Source organism: Spinacia oleracea, chromosome 1 (genome assembly GCF_020520425.1).
Source record: "Spinacia oleracea cultivar Varoflay chromosome 1, BTI_SOV_V1, whole genome shotgun sequence".
Taxonomy (NCBI): Eukaryota; Viridiplantae; Streptophyta; class Magnoliopsida; order Caryophyllales; family Amaranthaceae; genus Spinacia; species Spinacia oleracea.
The window spans coordinates 33335064-33356990 of record NC_079487.1 but is presented as its reverse complement, the minus strand read 5'-3'; positions in this window follow the sequence as shown (position 1 = coordinate 33356990).

Here is a 21927-nt window from a genome sequence, read left to right as displayed (position 1 = left end):
GCTAAATCAAAATAATATCAGCATTGGCGTCGTCTTCGCCTTTCATTATATAAGCGCTTACATATGTTGGTGGGGGTGATGGATTAGGTTTATCCTTAGCATTGTTGTTGTTTCGTTCATGATTGGTCGATGTTGATGTTTTGGTATTCGTTGGGGTGGTTTATGACAATCTTTAACGAAATGATCTTTTCCTCGACATCGATAACAATTATTCGTTTTAGCATGATATTCACTTCCATTCGTTAGAGCGTTTCGAAAGTCTCGAATAGTGGGTCCATATGATTGATCTAGTCTTCAAATTCCATCGAATCGGCTTACGATCATAGATTGGTGGATTCGAGGGTGAATAGTGACGCAATTTCGTTTGCATTAGTGACTTTCGTTTTTCGAGAATCTTTGACTAATTCAGTTGACATCGTACTTTCCGTTCCTAATCGTTCCATCATCTCCTTGTGGTCTTGTATAGATTGGTCGTCATAGGAATCATCATGGAAAACATAATTGTGGATGACGTCATCGTGAATGTTGCGGTTGTTGTGAGCTTCGTTCGTGGCATCGTTAGTAACCTCGATAATCGATATTTTGCATAACATATTCAATCAGAAAAACATATATAACATGAGAAATGAATCCCTTTGATCCCGTGCGTTCCTACGCTCACACTCATTCCATTTTAACTTAACATGATTTTAACATATTCTTTTTAACTTATTCCTTAAAACTCTTTGCTTAAAGCCTAATGAATTCTATTACGTGCAAAACCCGTAAGGTTTAGCACTTAAGGTCGCAGAACCTTGGCTCTGAATACCAAACTGTAACGCCCCGACCTCTAAATCACTTATTAAAGCATAATTAGCAGCGGAATTAACCTAATTCGGTCGGGACATTACCTGCCGTAACTTCCTCTTGGGAATTACAAGGAAACCATCAATCATAAGCTATTAAATTCTCCAATAAATATGTAATCCTTTATATTCCCAAAATAAAAGTACATAACTAATAAAAGTCTTTAATTAAACTATCAAAGCATTAAGCATAAACTAGGTGAATATTAATAAAGTGAAATTCCTCGCCACTACTCGTGTCCATCGTTCCCAGCAATACCTAAAACGGAAAACAAAACGGTGAGCCGAAGACTCAGTAACGACTACCCTAGCAACGTAAATTCATTTCAACTCATTTTATTTAATAACACAGGGAGAACAGAATAAGTAAAACATTTAATAAAACATCATATTAAATTTATTCATAAACTTTTAATGAAAACGTCATTCATAAACTTTTAATTAACAAGCTAGTTGTCGGCAAGTACGAACCGTGAAGGAATTCTCCACTGGACCTGGGCCCATAAGAGCCTGGGCTCATCATCGTAGCTTGGGCCTGGGCCCTGAGCCTGGGCTCATAAACCATGGGATCCTGGGCTCGTAATCCATGGGTGGACAGGTGTCCGTGGTGCATGCATGACCGGTAGATAGGAAGATGGTAGTTTATATACCGCCAGACAAACTATGTCTTTCACTTTCATTTATCATGTTTTATGTATTTTTACTAAGCCTTGGCTTGTATTTCAGTTGAAATAACATAACTCATTTAACTCATAAAACGTCATTTTGATCCTGGGATCAATAAAATATCAATTCTTTCATTGCATTGCTTAAACATCATTTTATGAGAAAACTCAATCAAATCATATTATAGGAAATAATTCAATCAAATCATATTTCATCCCACAATCCATAAAACACATCAAAACATTTAATTCATAAATTCAATCATATCGTCATATTTTCATAAATCATATTTATAAGGGGATTGCGGGTACTAGCAATAGCCGTTACCTCAACCGTAGTTTTATACTTCCCGTCTGATGGATCGTTCTTCCTGAACTCCATGTCCGATTTCTTTCAGAATATTAAATTATTGAATTAGTACTACAACGATAAATAATCTGAAATCAATATTTTATAAATAATAAATTTTATAAGCAATGAATTCATAATTAACAAATTTTAATAAAAAGTATAAATTTCGAATTTTAATGAGAATATTATTATTAAACGAAATTTTAATCCAAATATATTTATAAATTTCATAAATCGATTTACATAAAAATATTATATAAATTCGATTTTGCTAAAGCAAGCTAGTAATTTATTTTAGTTAAATCGATAATTAAACCTGAAAATAATAATTCGTTTTATTAGTAAATAATTATATAATAAGAATTATTAAACATAAAAATGATAAATTAGAAAATCTAAAAATATAATTTGCTTTTTAACTCACCAAAAGGCCCAAATGAAATAGCCCAACTTTTTATGGGTTTAGGAAAAATAGAATCAAGGTTTTCAAGGATTGGTTTTGGGTTTCTGGAAGTCGACCAAAGAGAGAGAGGTGCGAAACAGGGGAAGAGAGGAAGGGAAACAGGGGTGGCTGGGCTCGGCTGGGCGGCGGCCTAGGTGTCGCAGCAGCGCGATTCCGAGCCGGATTGTGACGGTAGGGAGACAGGGGTGGTGGTGGCCGATGGGCGGCGCGTCGCGAAGGAGAGGGAGGACGAAAAAGGGGCGGAAAAAGCAGGGGAGTTGGGTGAGCTGGGCGGTTGGGCTGGGTTGCGTCGTTTAAGGCGACGGTGAGGGTGGAGGCTGAGTTTAAAAGGTGGTGAGGTGGCCGGAGTGTGGTGGTTTGCGGCCCTAGTGGCACGTCGAAGAAGAGAGAAAGGGGAACATGAGAGGGTGGGCTGCGAGGAAGGGGGAAAAATAAGGGAGGTGTTGCGGTGGTGGTTCTGGTTGGTTAGGGTTACGAGAAACTCGCAGAGGAGAGGGAGGGTGGAGCGCGGCAGCACGGTGGTGCTGACGGTTGGGCGTGAAGGAGAGAAAAGGCAGGGAAGGGGTGCGAAACCCGGGCGCAGGGAGTGTAAAGAGGAGAGGGAGCAGGGAAGACGGTGGAGTGCGTGTGGTGGTTGAAGGTGGTGGACAGTGGTGTTTGAGGGTGGTTCTGAGGGGTTTTTGGTCGGTGGTTATAACGGTGGTGGTGGTGGTTTCAGTGGCGGCAGCCACTGATGGTGGTGGGGGTTCGCACAAGCAGGGGAAACAAAAATTTGGTTTTTTGATATTGTCATTCGATTCTGAAATGTTGAATTTGTAATAAGAAGAAAAAGAAGCAAATTTGGACTTGGCTATGCATGGGGACTGATTTTAGGGAAGAGGGGAAAGAGGTCTCTTCCTTGTATACGCGAAGAGCAAGGAAGGGAAGGCAAGGCAATTGCAATTTTGTCCTCTAGGGGTATTTTAGTGATTTCAATCAGCTTGGCAAATTTCTGATACTTGGTGCTATTTTAGGAAATTAATAGAAATGTTTAATTAAAAATCAAGTTTGAAATAATTCTTTATAAAAACAAAATATCGTTAACGAAAAATAAATTTAGTTTCCGAATAAAATAAGAACGTTTAGAAATTATTAAAAATCCGAAAATAATTAAAATTTGAAAAGGTCGTTAAACTCGTAAATATGAAATTAAATTATAAACTGGAAAATAAATTGGGTAGCAATATTAAAAATTCAAGCAAAATAAAACTTCGTTTATTAAAATAAAGTTCGAATTTAGGATTTGGTTGATTTGCATAAAGGGTTCACTCCCATTGGTTGCAAATATGTTTTCTAAACATACACCGTTGATTTGCATAAAGGGTTTATGCCCATTCGTTGCAAACATGTTTTCAAAACATACAGAGATGATATTGTATACACATACAAAAGAGAAGCTAGATTGGTGGTTAAAGATTGTAAACAACTTCACGGCGTTGATAATGTTGAAATCTTTTTCACCAAGTCGAGATGCTTGAACTATTTTGGATAAATCTAGCAATCATTGCATATGGCAATATGGCAATTGGAAAACGAAACACCTTACTCAATTGGACTTGTGGAAAGGAATTGTGTACATCACACAATGTAAAAGTTTTGGATGCTAGATAAAAGAGCAAGCTTAAGAAATTTATTCGTAGATTAAAGCATGCAAGTGGGAATTGGACCATATTTGTCTAAACGGCTATTGAGCAATCATAGCTTTATGAAAATATGGATCATCTTATAGATGAGGAGTTTAGTGGGAGCCAAGTCAAGTTTACTGGTTCTATATATGAGATACATATCTCTGTATTGAAAATGACATTCAAATTCTAAATGGTTAGATTTGAAAGTATTTGTCAATATTAGAACCAAGGCGAAACTTAGAACATACTGGGTTGAAGATCTATTGGATAGGATCTAAAGCGTGTTTGGATTCTGTAAAAGTAATTACTAAATCAAACACAATGGAGAGACTCGAAAGAGACTCTCAACCCATATGAGTAAGTCTAAGTTATGAATGCTTTAACTAAGTATAAAGCTAGGCTGTTATCACTAGAGTTAAGCATGAAGGACCTTGAAGAGGTGCCTTCACCTTATATCACATGGCAATGCCAAGATTTTAGCAAGATTCAGTATCTCTTGAAACAGAATAAAGCTAAAAGTCACATGGATGGATTCAAAATGCGAATGGTTTTTGCATTACAATCAATCATGTATGATGTGATATATAGATCGCCAAGATAACTCGTGAACATTGGATCGTGACGAGTTTATACCAATCTCAATTGATCTGGATCAAAGATCATTGGAACAGTATCAAGACCATCCAATACATTTGGATATGTAGGATGAGCACTTGATAAGAGGAAGTGAAGATAACTAAAGTTTTGATGCTACATGCATTTGCCTAAGCAAAAGTTGAATCTTTTTGTTAGGCAAACCACAAACATACACGGGCAATTAGGCGTCGTGATTAAAAGGTGGTAACATAGGTTCTAAACCATATGTGATGCATGGGAAACTGAATCAATGATTAGTTTCCAAGTTCTCAGTTGAAAGATGTATCTCCCACATCTATGTGAACTTGTTGGAGCATTCCAAAAGGAAGCATCATTTGAAATTCCACATAATTGAAATAAATTCATTGTTGCCTAAGAAGCAATAAAAGGGAATTGTTTTTAGTGGGAGTTCTTCAATGAACTCAGGTTGATCACAAATCTGCTACCTAGATGAGTTTCTATTTTAGATATGATTATCTTTCTAAACAGCCACGAAAGACTAGATCATTCTAGAAACATATTCAAAGATATTTTCATCTTACATCGAAAGGCTTTCGATAGAAAAGATGCTAAGGATAGCAAAGTATGATAAACTAAACCTCTGCATTGAATGATACACAACATTCATATGAAGATATGGAATCAAGTTTGAGTTCCATGAATGTTTGATTTTGGGTTAGAGGCCCACAAATTGGTAAGCATTTGGTTTAAACATTTATCATTTATGAAATTATATTTCATAGTCCATTTAATCTTGGTTTAGTATTAAATGATAAATCCATGTGATTCAAATCATTCAAATGGGATGTCAAGATGGATTCTTCGACAAAGAAACACCCATAAGTGAACTTGAATATTGAAGTCACAAAGGATCCCTAATCCAGGTCATTGAAAGGTGGACGATCAATGACTAATGAAGATTAGATTGCAAGTAGATTACTTAGTTCTGTTTCTTGAACTAGAGTGACTGGATGTCAGAATCTTTTGCATAGATACTTATTGGATCTTGTATCGGATTGACCATGAGAACAATTTAAGAGATTAAAGTCATGTCATAAGTAGTTCTCATTAATGGTGATTAGAACCATTCCTCATAACATGAGTGATTATGTCTGCTCGTTTGAGAATTAGTTCGCTCTAATGCTAGTTAAGCGTCGCAACGTAAGAGTAGGCTATAAAAGCAGTTATTGGGCGTACTATGAATCAAAGTGAGTGTTCATAGATTGCAAGAATGGATTGTCCTCCTATCTTCGATAGGATATGGTGTTGTTGTGTAACAAGGCCTCTCGGAGAGTTAGATACTGTAAAATGCATGGCCGTGCTCAGAATGGTTAAGGCTTAACCTTCTGCAAAAGTTTAACAGTTGAGCTCTATAATCCGAGAAACACTTCTGGACCTAATAAGGATGGCTTGGATCTTACCTTCTGTTCAGTAAGTAACACTAAGTGACAAAGGAATGTGAATGCATACTTGTCTGAATGACAAGTGGGAGACTGAAGGAAATATGTCCTTCACCCAAGGTGCATTAAGTCTAATACCAAGATTCAGATTAATTGCGAATAATTAATTCAGTGAGATCAAGTGATCGGAACAGCTAGCTGGAGCAATGCTTCCGATTAGTGAGTTCTAATGAATATTAATCTCACATCTTACTCTTGACTGAACCTACAAGGTCACACCAATGACACGTAACAGATCACCGGATTAAATGAATCAGAAAATTCATTTAATAGCTTTTCGGGAATTAGTTGGAAAATGTATTATACGATACGACCTTGCATCGGAATCGTATATGGTATCGCGAATATTCGTAAGCTGGGCGACACGAATAAATCGTATCGTACGACGGTGATTCGTCGTATACAAAACGATAAAAAAATATCCGGAACGATATTAAGTCGCGACACTACAACATAAACGAGCAAATAAAACGGTTGTTTGCAACGGTTTTGGTTAACGCAACGGTTGTTTGCAACAGTCATGGATAATGCAACGGTTATTTGCAACGGCCATACATAAGCCAACGGTTTATTGCAACTGTTGTTTATTGCAAATATTTGCTTTCTGTTGTTTTTCTATGATTCCATAAAAGTACTAGAAACAAAATTGGGGTTCATGACTCTTTGATCAAATAAATTAGCCGTTTTCTTATTGATTAATTACCAAAAGTTATATGTTTCTAGCTCTTTACATATTTTAGAAGTTGTTATGGTGATAGAAATATTTTTAAAAAATATATTAGTGTGTCTTATTTAAAAGAATCAAACTCCTTGCTTTTGTTCATAGATCCTTAAAGTTATATAAAATTTTCAAAACGAAACCTCTTTGTTTTTGCATATATATAGCCTCTTGTTTAGTACTAAGTAAGAAGTATTTAATATAAGGTTATACTTACTACTGAACTTAATTATCGAAAATAAATTAGTACGTAGCTATTACTGGTGTTGTCTGTGATTTAATTATACTTGTATCGCCCTTAGGTTATGTTTCGATTTTGGAGTTACACCTTCGTAAATTTTTATAGTTGGAAACTAAGTTTACTACTATAATTTTTTAATTAAATCCATTACATTACAAAAATTTTGTAAAGATTTGTACTTACATGCTTGATTTTCTAGGATATTAAGTTATTGTACTGCATTACATTTGTCGTGCTAGCTTTACTTTATAAAATAATAAACCATTTGTTCTCTAACTCGCTGAGATTATGCCTTTTAACTTTTCGTTGTTTATTGTGTTTATCGATCTAATTATTATGTTTTAATTTCCTTTTGTCTTACTATAACTTGTGAATAATATTAGCTTTCAAGATATATGATTACATGCACCAATGCACGCTATTGTATTGGTTCTTGAGCTTCGGTTATTCTATGTAAAACTGATAGTTTAATCTTGTGGGTTGAGTGATCAGAACATTCAGTTATACGTGAAGGGTAAAACATCACCTCCCTCACTTGGCTTGTTGCCTGGATTTTTAGTTTTTTTTTAGAGGTCATGACATTATATAATATTTTTATGTACCTGAACAAAATTTGTGAAAATTATAGACTTAAATGGTAACAACAACATAATAGACTTTAATCTATGTGTTAATTTTTAGTGCTTTGGGGTCATAAGTGGCCATTTTAGAATGATTGTTATCTTTGTTGGTAAATGGTAGCGGTTGGTGGTTGACTGGTTGTGCAAGGGATGGTAGGGCTGTTGTGACATTCTAAAACTGAAGGTTGTTGTTGTATGTGACTGCTGGATATTGGCCTGCAATAGATGCTGGATAGAATGCATTGTCACAGACTTAAATGCATGATCAACTTGTCATTGTGTCATTGTTGTTTTCGACTTCACGTTCCACCAGTCTTGTCGTCGTTAGTACCACTGATTACCTATTTTTGTTGATGGTTTTAGTCCATTTTTATTGAAGTTATGTGTGGTTATATTCTAATTTTTTGTAACCTTAAGAATGTAAAGTTAATTAATTTAGTCACTTTCTAATATTCTAAAGATTTTCGTTTTGGAATAGGTACGTGCACGGTGCACCTGTGTCCACCTTTCACAGATTGTCAGTTGGTGGGATTGACTTTTTAGAGATAAACTGATTTTGTTGTAATTAAGGTAGATGTTGATTGCTCAACGTGCTTATCCAATTAATTATCATTATGTAAGTTGTATGTGTTTACTTATAAGTTTTTCTATTGTCTTAGAGGTTAGATACCATGTGATCTAAAAAATTGATTTTTCAGGGAAAATATAGTGGACCAAAATCATGCTTAGATAATGTAGTACTTCGTATTTAAAATAACATTTACTTTGTTTACAATGATCTAATTTACTAAAATTGGTCTGAATTTGTTCATTGATAATTTCTTAAATGTTTGAATGTACAGGTCCTTCAAGAACCAAATTGATGACACACGAAGGTATGATAATAATAGGGATTCAACCTTTTTGGTGGCGGGTCTCATAAAATAGTGCTACACACGCTACATAATTAGAGTTTATTTAACTTTTGTTATGTCTTTTAGGTTGTACAAGTAACTTCATTTTATAAATCATCAATAAACGATGTGATGATAAAGTGTACATATTTATTGATAGTTTTAATAAAAATTAAATATTATCATCAATTGTTGTATTTTTTTATTTTGCCAACACAAATATTTATTGATCTGCCCATTTGGTCCTTTAAGCATTGCATAAGACATACTGCAACGGTTCCTAAATACGACATGATTGTTGCATTAGCTCTATAGAGTTGTTGCATTATAGCCTAATGCAACGGTTCTTGTAGATGCCAAGAACCCTTGCATAAGCTATGTGAACTGTTGCATTGGGATCCTATTGCAACGGTCTTCATGGATAGGAATGAACCGTTGCATTAGCTAAATAGAACCGTTACATCAAGCCTAATGCAACGGCCTCAACTGCAACGGTTCATGAACCGTTGCAATAGGCATATAGCAACGGTTTTTGGTCCTATTGCAACGGTTTTCAGGGGTTGCATTAGCTCGTTTATGTAGTAGTGCGACTACGAGGAACAGCCCACGAGCCGAGTGCGCGAAGCACTCAAGGCCCACAGGTGCTGGGCACGCAAGCAAGGCCGAAATAACACGGCAGCGCTGGCCCATGGCCGAGCGAGCTGCGCGTGTGTGCGCGCGGGCCGAAGCAGCGACACAGCAACAACAGCGAGGCCCACGGCCCAGGGCGCTGTGCTCGTGTGCGCGGGCTTGCTGGCCGGCCTTGCCCCTTGTGGCTTGGTCGGTTAGTAAGGTTATGTTAATAACCTTCTAACCCTTTTTCCAACATAACAATTCATACACACTCAAACGCTAGAGACACAGAGAACCCTAATTCTCTTTGTACCTCCAAAGTGAGTTCTTCCCAAAAGCAAACTATCTTGATCAATTGTCTAAGCTACAATAATCAAGATGGATTGATCGTGTCGGTGAACCAAGTAGAGGAACGGAAAGTGGAGTTCTAAGTTCGTGTTCGTTGACAGATTTGTGGAAAACACGCTTCAAACGTAAGTATGCTTAATCTGTGCTTTATACATGCTTCCTGGCTTTGGGGATTGTTTCCACACATGTTATTATGTTTAACTGTATTCCCCTACACTGGGCACAAGCCTAGCCCGCATTGCACTTGGGCATTTTTTTGTTTCGTTGGGCTTGAAATTTTGTATTTGCATTAAAATGGCTAACGGGATAATTAATAATTATTTTATTTAACTTGGGCCGGGCCGTGAGTTAAATTTAATATTTAAACATTTAATTATCCAGAATAATTATTGGTTTAGTGGGAACCGCTTATTGAAATTAAAATGAAATAATTATTTTCGTAGGTCGATTTATTTTTAATTAAATTAAATTTTAATTAGAATAAATTCTAAGGATTAATAATTTGGAAATTAATTACTCTTTTAGGACGCGTTTATGTAAACGTGAATTTTAATTAATTCACGTAATTACCTGCATAATTAAATGGGCCATTCGTTTTAGGATACGAATGGGTGAATGCATAGAATATATATATTTTATGTAATGCAGGTACTCCATGTGACTAGTATGGCCAATCTAGGATAGTTAAATACGGTCTGCGAACCGTTTTATCTTTGAATGTAAAGTTTTAAACATGGTATGCGAACCATTGAATTTTGATGTAATTTTTATTATTTCAAGTATTTCTAGTTTAGAACTTTAAGTTAGCATTGAATGAAGATTCAAGACGATGCCAAGCTAACAAGATGGTGAAGAAGATTGGATGCTTCAAGACGAGAGTTTTGGGCCATACTAGTTCACCAATTTTATTTATGCTTTTATATATTGAATGAATGTATATTATGCATGAATACGTTGTTTGTATGCTCGATTAGATATAGTTCACTAAATAACCGAACCAACATAGAAACAACTAGGTCCAAAGTAATATTGAGTTCAAAAGTTGCCTTCCAAATCAAGCACTTACAAAATTCTAAGGATCTAACGTAGTAGGTTTACGCCAAAGCGAGGTGCTATATTAGTTGACTTAGATGGTAAGGCGTCCCAAAGGAGCACGTTGATTGTAGTTTCAACTCAAACAACAATGGCATTATGTTGTGGCAATGGGATAAATTATGGTATTAATTTATTAACCAAGAGTAATTTGGAGATTACTAGCAATAGGTTTTGCTTACCTAGAATCTTAAAATACTTAAGACATGCCAAAGCTGCTTAAGGATTTAGGACTTTTAGGGTCTTGGAATCGTTTCATTCATTTTTGGACCATGTTTTGCTTATGCATTAATGAAATGTTTAATAGCTTTAATGATTGCATGCTAGCATTTATTTTAAAGTTATTAAGTTATGAATGTTTATTTATTACAAATTCTTTTCAAATGTAGTAATCAAATGGCCGCAAACAATAACAACTCGTTCAACCTGCGTTCAATTCTCGACAAAGAGAAGTTGAACGGCAACAATTTCCTCGACTGGCAAAGGAACATGCAAATAGTTCTGATGCATGAGGAAAAAGAATATGTCCTAGAGGAAGAGTTACTAGAGGCCGCCGGGCTGGAGGTGACTCAAGCTGCCCTTAACCGTTGGTTCCAGGCCAACAGGTATGTCAAACGTGTGAAGCTTGCATCCATGAATCTTGAACTTCAGAAAACGTTCATTAACTCGGATGCTTACCAAATCATCTCAGAGTTAAATAACATGTTTCAGGACCAAGCCAAAATCGAAAGATTCGAGACTCAGAGGTTGATCCTTGAGACTAAGCAAGAAAGGAGAACCAGTGAGACAACATGTTCTTAAAATGATTGGACTCTTTGAGAACATGAGAGCTCTAGATTTTGACGTCTCAAATGAGATGGCTATTGACATCATCATTCTACATTCTCTTCATAATGGATATGATCAGTTCAAGTTGAATTATAACATGAACAGCATGGAGAAAACTCTTACTGAGCTTCACGGTATGCTGAAGACCGCTGAAAACACGCTCAAGCAAGAGAATAAGCACGATGTGCTTATGGTGCGTAAGGGCAAGGGCTTTAAGAAATCAGGCAAGGGAATGGGAAAGAAGGGTAAGGTCAAGGCTACGCCCTCACCTAAGTCCAACGACGCCAGTTCTGGTAAACAGAAGAGGGTGACTCGTTCTCCTGCCGACTCTGAATGCTTCTACTGCAAGAAGAAGGGGCATTGGAAGTGGGATTGCTTGAAGAGAAAGAAAGATGAGAAGAACGGAAACGCTGCTTCTCCTTCAGGTATGTATGTTATACATTGTAATCTTTCTAATTCTACTTCTTGGGTATTAGATACTGGTTGTGGTTCACACTTATGTTCCAATTCGCAGGGACTAAGGAGAAGTAGAAGGCTTGATAAAGGCGAGATGGATCTACACGTGGGAAATGGAGCACGGATTGCTGCATTAGCCGTTGGATCTTATTTTATTTCTTTGCCTAGTGGTTTTGTTTTGGAACTAGAAAATTGTTACTATGTTCCTAGTATCACCATAAACATTATTTCTGTTTCAAGTTTGGATTCTAAAGGTTTTAGTTTTCAATTTAAAGACAATAGTTGTTCTTTTGCTTTGAATGGAATGTTTTATGGTTCAGCACAACAAGAAAATTGTCTATATGTGCTAGATACGAGCAAAACCATTTATAACATAAATACTAAAAAGGCTAAAACTGGTGATTCCGATCTCACATTTCTGTGGCATTGTCGATTAGGCCATATAAATACAAAGCGCATGGAATTACTTCAATGAAAGGGAATACTATAATTATTCGACTTAGAGAAGATTGATCAATGCGAATCTTGTTTACGTGGCAAAATGACAAAGAAACCTTTCTCAAAGGTGGGAGAAAGAGCAAGCGAACTACAAGGGCTAATACATACGGGCATATGTGGGCCTATGAGTACGAAAACTAGAGGTGATTTCAGCTATTACATAACGTTTACGGACGATTTCCGTAGATATGGCTATATTTACTTAATGAAACACAAGTCTGAATCGTTTGAGAAATTCCGAGAATTTCAAAATGAAGTAGAGAATCAACATGGCAAGAAAATCAAAGCTCTAAGATCATATCGAGGAGGTGAATATCTTAGCCACCAGTTTGATGACCATCTAAAAGAATGCGGTATTCTTTCTGAATTGACTGCTCTAGGGACACCTCAATGGAATGGAGTGTCGGAACGGAGAAACAGGACCCTACTCGATATGGTCCGGTCAATGATGGGTCAAGCCGAACTTCCTTTACAATTTCGGGGACATGCGTTGCAAACAACAGCACTCACACTGAACGTGCTCCGTCAAAAGCTGTTGAAAAGACTCCATACGAATTATGGACTGGGAAACTTCCAAAGTTGTCTTTTCTAAAGATTTGGGGTTGCGAAGCATATGTCAAGCGATTCATTTTGAACAAGATCGAACCAAAATCTGACAAATGTTTCTTTGTTGGGTATCCAAAAGAAACAAAGGGGTATTACTTCTACAACAAGTCAGACAACAAAGTATTCGTTGCTCGTGACGCTGTCTTTTTGGAAAGAAATCATATTTCCAAAATGACAAGTGGGAGAATAATAGACCTCGAAGAGATTCGAGACGAACAACAAACCAAGAATTCTTTAGAAGCAGTTCAAGGTGAAGAACCTGCAAGGTCTTTAGAAGAGCCAGTGGGAGTAGTTCCTCAAAACGTTGTTGCCCCTCGTAAGTTAAATAGAACTAAGGTTCAGCCGGACAGATGGACAGGCGTCCTATTGACTGAAAACTTAGACGTTCTCATATTAGATAGTGATGAAAATATGACTTACAAGCAAGCTATGACGAGCCCAAGCTCCACTAAATGGTTAGAGGCCATGAAATCAGAGATAGACTCCATGTCTGAAAATCAAGTCTAGGATTTGGTAGATTTGCCGGATGGGTTCACACCTATCGGATGAAAATGGGTCTTCAAATTGAAGAAAGAAAAAGATGGAATTTTATACATATACAAAGCTAGATTGGTAGCAAGAGGTTATAGGCAAGTTCACGGCGTTGACTACAATAAAACCTTTTCTCCAGTCGCGATGCTTAAGTCTATTCGGATAATCCTTGCGATTGTCGCGTTTCATGACTATGAAATATGGCAAATGGATGTCAAAACTTCCTTCTTGAATGGTGTTCTTAAAGAGACTGTATTTATGACACAGTCGAAGGGTTTTGTCAATCAAAAGAACCAAGGAAAGGTATGCAAGCTTAAGAAGTCCATTTATGGATTAAAGCAAGCATCAAGGAGTTGGAATAAACGATTTGATGAAGCAATCAATAAGTTTGGCTTCATCAAGAACTAAGACAAATCTTGTGTATAGAAGAAGGTCAGTGGGAGTAAAATTGCATTCCTAGTCTTGTATGTAGATGACATACTACTAATTGGAAACGACATTCCTATGTTGGAGTCTGTAAAGACTTGGCTTGGAAAGTGTTTCTCATTGAAGGACTTAGGAGAGGCACAGTTTATATTGGGCATTAAGATCTATAGGGATAGATCTAAGAGGATGATTGGACTAAGGCAGAGCACTTAGATTGACAAAGTGCTAGCCAGGTTCAATATGATGGAAGCCAAGAGAGGCCATCTACCCATGTCACATGGCACATATCTAAGCAAGACTCAGTGTCCCAAGACATATGATGAGCGTAGAAAGATGAGTGGAATTCCATACGCTTCGGCTATTGGATCCATCATGTATGCTATGATTTGTAAAAGGCCGGATGTTTCTTTCGCACTCAGTGAAACGAGCAGGTACCAATCAGAAAAAGGTGAGGCACATTGGACTGCTGCCATGAATATCCTAAAGTACCTGAAAAGGACTAAGGATCAGTTTCTGGTCTATGGTGGTACAGATGAGTGATTGCTAAGGGCTATATGGACGCAAGCTTTCAACCCAACAGAGATGATTTCAGATCACAGTCAGGGCTTGTATTCTGCCTTAATGGCGGAGTAGTAAGCTAAAAAAGTGCTAAGAAAAGCATTGTTGCGGATTCTACAACTTAAGCCGAGTACATTGTTGCCTCAGAAGCAGCAAAGGAAGTTGTTTGGATTCGGAAGTTCATCGAAGAACTTGGGGTTGTCCCCTCCACTAAAGGACCAATGGCTTTGTATTGCGATAGGAGCCTAGGAGCCACCAGAAGTCCAAGCACATACTGCGACGATTTCATATACTTCGAGAAATCATTGAAAGGAAAGAAATCGAGATTTGCAAGGTTGGAACTGACGACAACGTTGCGGATCTATTGACTAAACTGTTGCCAAAAGCGAAGCACAACGCACATGTAGCAACCCTGGGAATCAAGAATATTGGAGAATGACTTTGGTTTTCTAAGTTTTTTTAGAACATCTGTTAGATCTGTGTTTAAAACAATTGGTTTAACCATTTCATATTTATGAAATTTATTATTTTATATTCATTTAATTTGGTTTAGTATTAAATGATAAGTCCATGTGATTCAAAACATTCAAATGGGATGTCAAGATGGATTCTTCGACAAAGAAACACCAATAAGTGAATTTGAATATTGAAGTCACAAAAGATCCCTAATCCAGGTCATTGAAAGGTGGACGACCAATGACTAATGAAGATTAGATTGCAAGTAGATTTGTAGTTCGGTTTCTTGAACTAGATTGACTGGATGTCAGAATCTTTTGCATAGATACTTATTGGATCTTGTATCGGATTGACCATGAGAACAATTTAAGAGATTAAAGTCATGTCATAAGTAGTTCTCATTAATGGTGATTAGAACCATTCCTCATAACATGAGTGATTATGTCTGCTCGTTTGAGAATTAGTTCGCTCTAATGCTAGCTAAGCGTCGCAACGTAAAAGTAGGCTATAAAAGCAGTTATTGGGACGCTATGAATCAAAGTGAGTGTTCATAGATTGCAAGAATGGATTGTCCTCCTATCTTTGATAGGATATGGTGTTGTTATGTAACAAGGCCTCTCGGAGAGTTAGATACTGTGAAAATTCATGGCCGTGCTCGAATGGTTAAGGCTTAACCTTCGGTAAAAGTTTAACAGTTGAGCTCTGTAATCCGAGAAACACTTCTGGACCTAATAAGGATGGCTTGGATCTTACCTTATGTTCAGCAAGTAACACTAAGCGACAATGGAATGTGAATGCACACTTGTCTGAATGACAAGTGGGAGATTGAAGGAAATATGTCCTTCACCCAAGGTGCATTAAGTCTAATACCAAGGTTCAGATTAATTGCGAACAATAAATTCAGTAAGATCAAGTGATCGGAACAGCTAGCTGGAGCAATGCTTCCAATCAGTGAGTTCTAATCTATATTAGGCTCAAAACTTACTCTTGACTGAACCTATAAGGTCACACCAATGACATGTAACAGATCACCGGATTAAATGAATCGGAAATTCATTTAATAGCTTTTTGTGAATTAGTTGGGAAAAACGTATTAGACGATACGACCTTGCATCGGAATCGTATATCGTGTCGTGAATATTCGTAAGCTAGGCGAAACGAATAATCGTATCGTACAACGGTGATTCGTCGTGTACGATACGATGAATAATAGCTTTAAGGCGTTCGTCGCGAATACGAGTCGCATCGGAGCTACCGGCCCATCGAGCCAAGCGCGCATGCGCTCAAGGCCTAATGAGCCAGCGAGCTCGCAACACAGCAAGCAGGCCAGCCCGCCTGGCCACGGCAGCGTGCACAAAGGCGCAGCAACACAACAGCGAGCAAAGAAAATGCCCACGGCCCATGCTGCTCGGCTGCGTTGTGGGGTTCAGCCTGCGGTGTGTGTTGTGCGCATGGGCTGTGTGTGCGTGTGTTGTGTGTGGCCGGTCAAGGCCTTTGGTCTTGGCCGGTTACACTTAATATAACATTAGGTTATATTATTTTCCACACAACACAATCAGTTTTTCTAGTAACCTAAACCTAATTCCAAAAGTACGTAGTTCATTTTTGCTCTCTACCAAAAACTGTTCATCCTGAAAAGCACACTATTTTGTGCGTTGTCTAAGCTACAATAATCAAGACGGATCTGAACGTGTCGGTGAACCAAATAGAGGAACGACAATTGGAGTTCTTTGTTTGTGTTCGTTGATACTATACTCGGGAAAACACGCTTCAAATGTAAGTATGCTTAATCTGTGCTTTATACATGTTTCCTGGCTTTGGGGATGTTCCGCACATGTTATTTATGTTTAACTGTATTCCCCTACAGTTCTTTGTTCGTGTTCGTTGATACTATACTCGGGAAAACACGCTTCAAATGTAAGTATGCTTAATCTGTGCTTTATACATGTTTCCTGGCTTTGGGGATGTTCCGCACATGTTATGTATGTTTAACTGTATTCCCCTACATCCGAGGCCAAGGTTAAGGAGGCGGAGTCCCTGCGACAGCGAATGACTCAACTTGAGGAGTTGGTATCTGCTGCTCAGTCCAAGGTGCCCATCGTTAAAGCTGAGGCTAAGTTAGCCGCAGATGAGACGAGGGAGAAAACTCGCCGTGCCTGGGATGCTTGCATGGAAGAGTTTTTATTTTCCTAGTTCGAACGACAGATAGAAAAGTAGGGCGCCATTATCTCTCCTGAGCAACAAGGCCTTCCCCCTCCTGTTTTCGAGGACTCTGATGGTGAAAGTGAGAGTGTAAACCCACCAGTTCTGGAGGAGGAGACTTCTGTCCAGCCGATGCCAAAGCCTGCTGTCGGTGACGGTCCAAATGATAGGGACGTGCTTGCCTCTTCCAACTCTGCCGCTGCTCATCCTTAGTTCCTTCCACCCTCTCTTTAAATAACAGGTTTTTATAGCGCCGTGAGCGCTTGTAATGGATAATTTCAACTTTTGCGCCTTTTTGCGCTTGACTTATTATGATGTCGGGGGCGTTTGTAACCGATAATTTTTATTTTGTTTTAATTTTGCGCTGATTTGGCGTGGATAAGTGGTGCTTCGTCACTATAGGGGGTATTTTTTATACTCCTTTTTGTATTTTCCCTACGGGGTTTTGAAAGTTTTTGAATTTTGAAGGAGTCGCCACCAAACAATTTTAAGGGTCCGGTTTGGAAAGACCAAAGTTGACTCTTTTGTGGATAAGGCATTGAATATTAGAAACGGATGGTTGAGATCCGGGCAAGGGAACAAAGTGCTTATTCCGCGAGCTTTAAAAATTGTATTCGAGTACATGACAAGAAGCATTTTCGGATAACCCTAATCATGACACTATGTTGGTTTATTTGAACTTGAATTTAGGACATAGAAATTCTACTTGTATTGTGATCACTTTGCTTTAAGTTAATTAAAGGAACCTAAGGCCGGTTTGTCCAAGAATTATCTTTGTTAAGCGTGATGTAACTTTGTAATTTGTTGGATTTAGCATGTGAGGATATGAAAACAATAAGCACATAAAGCATCATCATAATAATTAAAGGAATTATTGAAAGTGCCTACAAAACCACATCACCTTAAAACAAGGTGAGTAAAGAGTGCGGAATTGAAATTGTAATAGTAAAGGTGCAAAATTGAAGTGCGATATTGAAAGGCGTTATTGAAAGGTGCGATATTTAAATTGCGGTATTGAAATGCATTATTGAAAAGGTGCGATATTTAAATTGCGGTATTGAAATGCATTATTGAAAAGGTGCGATATTGAAATTGTACTATTGTATTTGAGATCCGAACGCCAAACGACTACTTAATAATAAGTGCGTCCGACACAGATTCAATTCTAAAAATCTTAACTTTAGGATAAGTTGCTAATCCAAAAGTGTCTTAGATTTTGGTTATTGAAATTAAATTTTGAATATTGAATATTGAATATTGAACTTGAATATTGAAATTAGGAGTCTTGAATCTCAAAGGTTAGACCTTTTAATGTTGAAAAGGCCCCACCTTTGATGTGCACCATAACTTGAAATTGATTCTAGCTTAAGGAAGTGATTACAAACAACCTTAAACATCATAGAATCTTGAAAATGAGACTTGTATTTGACTATTGAAATTAGGAGTATTGAATCTCAAAGATTAGACCTTTTAATGTTAAAAAGGCATCACCTTTAATTTGCTCCATAACTTGAAAATGATTCTAGTTTAAGGAACTGATTACAATCAACCTTAAACATCATGGAATCTATAACTTGTACTTGAATCATAAAATGTTTTGATTTTGTAAAAATGTGTGATTGTTGTAAGTAACACTTTTGAGAGCAAAAGTGTCAACTTTTACTAATCATTTTTGGAATAAAAATTTAATCTTGTATGGCATAATTGAAATGGTGTTTTGGACAATCATTTGGAGAGGATTTCAAGAGTGAAACCTCCCAAAGATGACACCTTTTGGCATAGCTTTCCTAGTTAATCAAGGGTATGAACCCTAATGATAACATCATAGGATTTTGTATTTAGAAAGGTAGGAGAGTAGAAAGCATTGTAGATTTAAGTAGGGATTCGGAATTACCTAGTTAGGGTTAGGTTGGATTTCCAATTAGTGCCCCCAATTGCTTAAATATTTGAAATTGTATAGGAATTTGTAAATTGAAACTTGATTTTTGTATTTTGATTTTGAGAGCATATTTCGAAATTACGACGTTGTGTTTTTTATTTGCTGCGCTAAATGCTTGGAAATGAGGGCTTAAATAGAAAAATAGCCGGCTAAAATCCAAAAGCAAGGACGATGACATCGTCCTTGCATTTGTCTTTTATGGATGTACCTCTGTACGAATTGTATGAAGTTGGCACGTAGTGAATTCTTAATGATTAAGGCTTTGATTTTGCGACTAAAAACAAGCCGTTTTCGGGTTTGAACTCGGTTTTATGGGACGGGGCCCGGCATGCTCGGTTTTCTGGGTCGGCGCCCGAATTGGGATTGCTTAATGTCATTTTGACTGGAAAAGGCCTTGTAAAACCAATAGAGAGGTCCATTGGGTGAGATTGTGTTTAGATTTTGAAATTGATTGAATTTTGTATCGAGTTTCGGAATGGAACGGGCTCGATAATGGGACTTTGGATTTTGGATTTTGGAACATATTTTAGCAATTTGGACTTCCGCACGGACTTGTACCAACCACCTAGCAAGAATAATAGTATCGTCATCATCCCATAGGGGAGACACGATTTAGGTGTCTACAGAAGCCCCCACTTTGACTGAGCGTTCGGTTAGGAAAGTGATAGTCAAAGTTTTCAAATAGGAACGGAGAACGGTCAAGATGTTTTGCAATAAAGACCATTTTGAATTTTGAATTTTTGAATTTTAAATACCCCCGGAGTTGATCCGTTGGGGATGTGTCCACTAGGGAAAGAGTTTTTTGTCGACTCTTAAGATTTTGAAATTTCGGCTGATTTTCCTGGAGCTTGGGTCCGTTTGGAGTCGAACGCCTGAATTCTTGTATTTTTTGGACTTTGCATTCTTGAAATATTTATCTGTAAATGTTGGAGAAACAGATTTATACCGGTATTTATCGGAAGGTAGCATGATTTGATGTTTGATGCCTGGTGCAGAAAACAGTGGCAGCAGAGTACGTGCAATCAACACGGAGGACCGCGCGGAGAATCTTCTGCGCATGCAGAGGTGTTGCGCCCGATGCAGGGGCCCGCGTCCAACGCAGGGCTGGGTTATAAATACCCCCCTTGTCGTGCCCTTGTGAGAGCACCTTTATTTGCTTTTATCTCTTTCTTTCTCAAAGGTCGACTACTCTCTTCCCTTGATCTTGTTGCTATTGCCTTGTCCATGTAATTATTTCATGTTTTGTTTATGAAATAACTTTTAGGATTTCATGTAGTTTTGATTTTTGTACTTCAAATGTTTGTTGATGCTATGCTTGTATGGTAGTAGGCTTCTTGTATCTTGTAGGAGAGAATTGTTTGGTAGCCACTTGAACTTGAATTGTTGGAACTTGTAGAATTTTGAACTTTTCTTTGAATTTTGTACTGGGCATTTGTAGATAGTGACCCCATTGGTGATCTTACTGGGTCTTTGTAAGAGAGTAGGTTAAGATAGACTAGACGTTGTTGTAGAATTTTGAATACTTGCTTCGGCATGGATATCCTAGGAGTTGATGTAGAACTTGAATACCTGCTTCGGCGTGGGTAGCCTAGGAGTTGGTGTAGAACTTGAATACCTGCTTCGGCGTGAATAGCCTAGGCGTTGGTGTAGAATTCTCCGTTGACGTAGGGGTCCCTGGCTAAACTTGTATTGCCACTGGGGATTTTTTTTGAACCTTGATTTTTGTACGGGCTAGTATAAGATAGACCCCAAGCTTGAATGTGGATTTTTGTATTTCGAATGCTTTAGCATGCCTCGTCATACTGGGAGGAAGCTCGCTGAACGCTCGACAGCTCGAGTAGCCATGGAGGATGCTTCGGATAATGAAGTGGCGACGACGGACGTGCCAGCGCCGGGCATGGTACCACGGACAGTGCCTACCTTTGAGGGCACCGGCTGGCAGCCCTCAGATCTCGCATTTCGACCAGAGTTTCATTTGTCCCAGCGGCCACGCGCTGGCTTGGTGAGTTTGGTACTGTATTTTGAACTCGTTTCTTGAACTTGTATAGGCTTGAACTGATCCACCCATTTGTAGGCTGACGGGGAAGCGACGTACCTATTGGTCCTTGAGGGATCTTTGTATAATTTATCCGATTGTTTTCAGCGCCGAGGAGACTCGAGCGATCTGGACTCAGACGGGTTTGGCTCCTTTCTGGGAGGCTTTGGGAGGCTTCCAAGGGAAGACGGGCGTTAAAGCCCGACTACAGGCCCTGCTAGAGCGGTGGTGGGATACCACCAACACCTTTTATGTGGTCTGGGGGGATATCACCATCACCCCTTTCGATTTTGCTATGATCACGGGCCTCCCCTTTTCTGAGAGGGAGGTGACTTTTGATTCCAACCTAAAATGGCAGTCGGAGGGCGTCTGGGATTTGATTGGACCTGTCGTTGACTTTATTGCGGAGGGCTCCCATGCATCTGTGGCGGTGATCATGACTAGACTTCGCATGACGGATATATCCGCGGAGCAGAGGGTTCAGCTCTTCCTCCTGGATCTTGTAAGTAGAGTGATGGCTCCGGGCAAGAATAGCCGCATGCTGGTGGGCTTCATGGGGTCTTTGAGGGATTTGAGGGCTGTTTCGGGCCTCAACTGGGGTGATCTGGCATACGGCCACCTTTTGTACGAGATGAAGAACGCCTCCCGGACTGCACTGGAGAGCAAGACGAGTGTAGCTGCTTTGTGAAGCGTGTTGGACGTATTTGGAACTCCTTGTATTTTGTATTTTCTACTTGTATGTTTGTATCTTGAATTTTGTATGCATAAGACTTGACTGAT